The sequence below is a fragment of the Petaurus breviceps genome, unplaced genomic scaffold, assembly GCF_028583685.1.
Source record: "Petaurus breviceps papuanus isolate PSGF00001 unplaced genomic scaffold, PetGlider_PUasm1.0 90895, whole genome shotgun sequence".
NCBI classification, from domain to species: Eukaryota; Metazoa; Chordata; class Mammalia; order Diprotodontia; family Petauridae; genus Petaurus; species Petaurus breviceps.
In genome coordinates, this window is record NW_027187372.1 from 31,605,706 (window position 1) to 31,612,660 (window position 6,955).

General features: G+C 41.6%; 1 protein-coding gene across 3 annotated transcripts in view; it reads left to right on the plus strand.

The window, feature by feature from the left end:
- The window catches only part of CDK18 (cyclin dependent kinase 18), a 149,439-nt gene that overhangs the window by 4,471 nt on the left and 138,013 nt on the right, over positions 1-6,955 (plus strand). For all 3 annotated transcript variants that reach the window (XM_069074680.1, XM_069074683.1, XM_069074682.1), the window contains exon 2: positions 1,027-1,145. The gene's annotated coding sequence lies outside the window, so the exon portion shown is untranslated. The remainder of the gene's footprint in view (positions 1-1,026; positions 1,146-6,955) is intronic.

The following is a 6,955-nucleotide window of genomic DNA, read 5'->3' on the forward strand; positions in this document are numbered from 1 at the left end:
ACACACACACACACACACACACACACACACACACACACACACACACATGCACACGCACGCACACGCACGCACACACGCCACATGTTCACATGAATACATACATACACATAATCCCAAGAATACACGTGCAGAGAATAGGCTCACACATATCCTCACATGCAGGCAGATTCCAGCAGCCACTGGCTCTCTGTGACTCCTCCAGCCCTCACGTCTCAGCAGGCGCCCCCGCTGTCGCGCTACTTAATTTTAAACTGGCAGCAGACGGGCTCCACTTAAAAATAACTATTTTGACAGTTCAGATGTAAATATGTGAGTGGCGTGTGGGGCTGTTTTTCCTTCACATTTCCCCCCACTCACCACCCTTCACCAGCCCCTCATGTGCCAAAGCTGAGTTGGTGGGAGAGATTGCCATCTGCAGGGTGCTCCCTTTACCAGAGTTTCAGTTGTTGCCCACTTTGTTTCATCCAGTTTCAGCAGGCAGCCCCTGCTTGGGGAACAGCCAGCCAGGCCCAGTCAGCCTTATTTCATAGCTGCTTGTCTATTTTAGGAAGGGGGTTTCAGGGAGAGATTTTTTTCTAGGACATAGATGATTTTAAAGATATTTTCTAGCTTTAATATCCAACAACTATGGTTCTAAAATAGGGATGGGGACTGAACCTGTGATTTCAGTGGTAAAAGGAACTTTGCAGTAAGGAACCTCCCTGTACCAATACATCTGCAACTTAGAGTCCTAGAGAGTTGTCCAGAACAATTCCTTTTGATTTCATAGTATATTCAATTAATCAAGGGTTTATTTACTGCCCAGTACTGTTAAAAAAAAATTTCTGCATGTTACAAATAGAGAAACCAAGGTAGAGAGGCAACATGTTACAATGAAATCAACAAAAATCAATCAACTTATATTTATTAGTCACCTGCTATATGCCAGGAAGGAATCCTGGATTAATAGTGAGAAGGACCTGAGTTCGAATTTTGGCTGAGATCTATCTATACCATGACCTTGGGCAAATCATTTTATCTTTCTAGGTCTCCATCTGTAAAATGAGAGTGTAGGACCAGATGTCAGCACTAGGTCCCTTTCAGCTCTAAAACCTATGATCCTACCTTTCCAGCTCAGAGGACAGCGATGGGTCCAGGATTCCAAGGTAAATAAGTATGGATTTTGAGACTGAATCAGAAGGGCCTTTTTCCACTGGACCCTGTTTCCTAACACTGGTTTCCGGATATCATCATTGTGAATTCCATAAACACCTTTGTCATGCGCTGATGTCCTGCATTACAGGGAGGAATTCAACCCCAGACATTAGACACTGCTTACCACACCAGCTTTTCCAAGCCCCAGGCTCCTTCTTCTTCCCCAGACAGGGCATTTTTGCCCTTTGGCCCCAGTTTTATCACCTTTTAAACTGCTGATCTCTAGACCTTTGCTCCAGAAACCAAATTTCTTGAATTTTCTTGGTCTCACATGGGCAACAAAGTGAACAGAAAGAATGCTGGACGCCCTGATTTTAAATCTTGGCTCTGCAACTTACTACCCATAGGACTGTACCCCTAGAATCTTCACATTTCTGGCCCTTGGTTTCCTCATCTGTAAAATGGGAGGTTGGACTAGCTGACCTCTAAGATTCTATGTAGTTTAGTCTATGGCCTTATGATTCCTAGATTCATAAAAGCACTGCGTCTGATCTTCAATTACTTGTTCGTTTTTAATGGTTTAGCTCATTTTTTAGAGGCATCATGGCCTTGGAATCAGGAAGACCCAGGTTTTAAAACCTGCCTTTGACACTTACTAGCTATGTGACTATGGTGGGAATATTCAATCTCTCTAATACTCAATTTCTTCATCTGTAAAATGGAGATAATAATATCCTTAATACCTATCTCAAGGATTGTCATGAGGCTCAAAGGAGATAATGTGTGTACTGTGCTTTGTCAACTTTAAAGCACGTTGTAAATGGCAGTTATTATTTTTGCTACTTTTCTATTGCCCCTCTGACCAAGTTTTGCCTTTATTGGGCATTTTCTTTCCACATCCAAGCCACCTTGGTCTAAAGCAAAGATATTTATTTAAATGGCAAAAAAGACTATCAGTTCAGAAAAGGGTAATTAGAAATGCATATGGAAGATTATATTTAGCTCAGACTGGTGAGTACTGACTAAATGACCAAATTCCTGAACTACTCTGTTTCATTATGGTTTCCCTGGATTTACAGGGAAATGTCCTCAAAAGAGGACAGTCCTCAAAAGAGAATGGCAATTCATGCCCTGAAATACCACTTCCACATAGGCCTGAAGGACCTAGCTTATTCTGTTTACATTTGAGTCATTTTCAGTCAATTAGGAATAAATACAGCATTTATGTAACCCTTCTAAAGTATTCAAAACAGGGATAGCATATTAGCCCTAGAGTCAGTAGGGTCTGAATTAAAATATGGCCTCAGATGACACTAGCTGTGTCACCCTGAGCAAGTCACTTAACCCAGATGACCACAAAAAAAAAACCTGAATAAAGTTTGCAACACTTTTCATATCTTATCTCATCTGACACTGACAAGAACTGTGCAAGGTACAAATTAGGAGAATTATTACCCCCATTTTACCAAGAAGGGAAGTGAGTCTCAAAGAGGTCGATTGGTTGATCCATGGTGAATTTTAGACCAAGTTTTCCTAACTCAACCACTGGATCATAGTCTTATAGCCAGAAGGGGCCTGAGAGGTCCTCAGTCCAACCTTTTCATTTTATAGATGAGAAACCTCAAGATCAGCAGAGGTAAGTGGTCTGCTTAAGGTCACAGAGCTAGAAAACGTCTGAGCTGGGATGTGAAGACAGGCTGCCATCCTGAGCTCAGACCTAGCCCTCCATCTGATCAATCATGATGCTGTTCTTATTGGTAGACCATGTTTCATATCCCATGCACATTTCCACTTACTTAACTGACTAGGTGTCCCCCCCTTCTTCCTCCCAAAGTGGTCGAGGAGATAAAAATAACTATTGGATAGCAGTTTTGATTAATTAGAATAAAATGATTCAAGACACTCAGTTCACCCCTAAAGTTCATTGTACTTACCTCTGGCAATGTTGATAAGTGGAGTTTTGGGAGGAGATGGCATAACCCAAGGGTGGAGGAAGAGGAAGGTTAGGGTGGGAGAGTGTGCTTCTGTGCTCTTTGAGGTCTTCAAAAAAATTTCAAAGACTGTAGTTTTACTGGGTAAACATTGTGTTGTATGGTCTCCAGACTTTCGATTGTGTGAAAAAAAAATGTGCATGTATCCCCAATAAGTATACATTTGCTTATTTACAAATTATATACAGAGAGAGAAGTAATGGATAGAGAGCCAACCTTGAAACAATACCTTGGGTTCAAATTTCACCTCTGACATATGTTGACTGTGTGACCCTGGGCAAGTCCCTTAACCTCTCACTGCTCTAAGGATATAGCTTTCAGAGAATTTCTCTGCACCAAAGAAATTTCAGGACCAGTTCCTATTACTATCCTTATACATGTATTATAATATGAATAATTATGGAAATTAAAATTTACACAAAATAATTTTTTAAAAACATTCACACAATTTTTTTTTCAAAAATCAAATAAAGAGGAAATCATATTTGATCTTATGGTTAGTAAGGAACCAATGGAGTTTATTGAGTAGGAGAGTAAAATAGTCCTGTGATTGAGAAAAATCACTTTGGTAGCCGTGGAGAAGACAGATTGGAAAGGGGGAGACAAGGCAGTGAGACCAATTTAGAGGCCAGGTGAAAGGTGATAGAGGATCTGAACTAAGGTGGTGACTGTGTTAGGGAAGAAGAGGCAATTGTGGAGAGTTTGGGGGTAAGATAATGGAGATCATATTCCATCCATGTCTACTAATTTCTGCAAGATTCACTCTGTTCCACCCAAATTTAAAAGGAGGAGAGCAGGGCTCTTAATCAAAGGTTTCTCTGAGCTTTGATATAACTTGGATGGGTAAGAACTGAGGGTAGAATTTTCCCAGTGGCCTCCAGGCAGCTGCTGCTATGAGGACCTAGCAGCCACTCCAAGCTCCAAGGGAGGAAGGCTGGAAGCTTGCACACTGGAGGAAAGGTGCAGAGTGAAAAAATATTAGAGGAGAAGGGTGGGCATGGCTGTATTGGTTTATATGAAGATGGTGGGATGCAACCTGTCTTCCTATTTTTTTCTACTCACCTTCAGTCAGGGCAGCCCAGTGGGGCTCACTCCCACATTGAAGGCCATAAATTTAATGGTGAGTATGTTGGGCTTGAATTCAGGGAAACCTGAGTTTGAATTCTGCCTCAGGACTAGCTGTGTGGTCTTGGGAATTACTAACCTCTCTAAGCTTTGGTTTCCTCATCCATAAAACTGGGATAAAAAGCACCTACTTCACAGGATTATGAGATAACATATGTAAAATATTTTACAAACCATAAAGTGTTATAGAAATGTGGGCTGGTTATTATTACTTGCTTGATGTAATGTAAAGAACTCTCACTGAGGAGACAGAAAATGTGGGTTCCATTCCCAGCTAAGCCCATGACTGTATGACCCTGGAACAGTTACTGCACATCTCTAAATTACAGAATGAGACAATTACTATCTATCCTACGAATATTGAAGCATTATGGTGAGAATCAAATGAGATAATATATATGGAAATTCTTTGTCATTATTCAGATCTCCACTTCCCTTTCTTCAACCTTTGCCCCTTTCAATATGCCTGTTCCCCCTGTTTCTACCATGGATAGTACCTTTCTATTCCTTCCCCTTCTATCTATCAAAATCTATATTCAGGAGAAATTGTGATGAGCATTTGCACTAAGACATATATGACTGAAAAAGGTTAAAATGGCATTCCTATCAAAGAAATTAAGCTCTAATTGTGGGATTTCAGTGCAAGCCAGTTGGTTAATAAGGGGATTTGAGCAACAGAGGCTTGCAGGTTATCTCTGAAGATGTGCTACCTCTGACACCACATTATTCTGCCTAGCTCAAGGTTGGCATATATGTGCATTGTATATATGTATGCACGTGTATATATGTATTTTGGGGGTCCACATCTTATGATTTAATCTGTGGAAACACCCTCAAATGATGCAGATCAAATAAATCACATTTATGTTTTTACCTAACCTGTGATTTCATTGGTATAAGGATTGCCTGGGGGTACTGAGAGGTTTAATGAGTTGGTCAAGGTCAAGCAGGTATCTAAAGCCAGGTCTCCCTACCTCCAGAGCAGGTTCCCCTATCCCCTATGTCATGTTGCCTCTTATATGTGTATATATGTCTACATTTAGCCTGTTCTAAACACTTTTAAACCCATCTTATCAAGTCAAGCCAATAATCATTTATTAAGCTCCAAGGAGAGCAAAGGTGAGAGGCAGCCTGGAATAGTACATGAAGAGCTGACCTCTAAGTCAGGAAGGTTTAAGTCTTCATTAGATACAGAATGGCTGAAGGATCCCAGGTAAATCACTTCCAAGTCAACTTTCTGGCCACCATTTTCAAGCTTCCTCTTCCCCCTACAAGAATTTTGGCTCCTGGACTCTTCTACCCTGGGCTCTGGTGTCTTGCCAGAACCAGATCTCTACCTCACTTCCTGGCCACTGTTTCCAAATTGTAGCATTGTCTGCATGCTCTCTCCCACCCCACCTTTCCAGCTTCCCTTTATGTGTTCGACTCTTTCTGTTAGAATGTAAGCTGCTTGAGGACAGAAAATGGCTTGCTTACTTGCATCTGTATGCCCATCACTTAGCACGATGTGCCTTGTACGTAGTACTCTTGGTAAACTCTCTAACTATCGTTCTATTCTATATCTGTATGTCCTAGGCAACTCTCTAAGACTATAAAGGTGCAGAAGGGTTGCCAGTCTGTACTGATAAAGGAAGTCCCTCAATACGAGCTCCATTCCTTGATGAAATCTCAAGTTGCTTTAAAAACTGTACTCAGCACTGGGCAACGGCTTGGGGATATGAAGACAAAAGCAAAGGTCACCTCTTCAGGGGCCTGAAATCTGCTGTAGTTTCATTTCTGGTTTCTAAATTCTATAATCAAACTTTGAGAAAAATTTAATCTATAGCTGATGCCTCTAACCCTTCATCACCTGCTCTCTCCTCAATCCCAAGTGACCTGGTTTCCATCCTCACCACTCTACAGAAACTTTCCTCTTAAAGGTCATGGATAAGCTCCTAATCATAAAACTAGTGGCCTAGTTTCAGTCCTCATCCTCCTTGACCTTTCTGCATCATTTGAAAGTGTTAAGGACTCCTACCTTATAGACGCTTTCCTTTCTCCAGGTTCCGGAGACACCTAACTCTTTGGTTCTCCTTCTACCTCTCTAGACATTATTTCTCTGGTTCTTAACCTCTTCCCCACCCCTAAAGGGATGTTGCCTAAGATTCCCTCCTTAGCCTTTTTTCTTCCCTTTCTTGGACATTATACCACTCTCAAGGTTTCAACTATAACCTCTGTGTTGATGATTCCAGTTCTCACCTCTTTCTCAAACTCCAGACTTGTATCTTCATCTACCTAGAGGACATTTTTCTTTTTACCTAGAAATTCTACCCACTGGCACCTTAAATGCAACATGTCTAAATCGAATCCTAATATTTTTATTCCAGACCTGTTCCTCTATTTGTCTTTCCCCTGTGATCTCATTCACCCAGCCTCACATTTTAAAGTTCAGTCTTTAATTCTTTCCTGTCCCTCACCTCTCATATCTAAGCAAATGATTCGATCTCCATTGTATGTCTAGTACCATCCCCACCCCCACCCCCCCCCCGTTTCTCTTCCCAGTACTGCCCCTCCCAGTCCATGCCATGACCATAATTTTCTCTCAGGTCCAGTGCTGCAAGTCTGGCGGTGAAGTAAAAGATAGAGGAGAGGAGAGGAGAGGGGAGGGGAGATAGGAAAACCTGAGAGAAAATTATGGTCATGGCATGGACTGGGAGGGGCAGTAC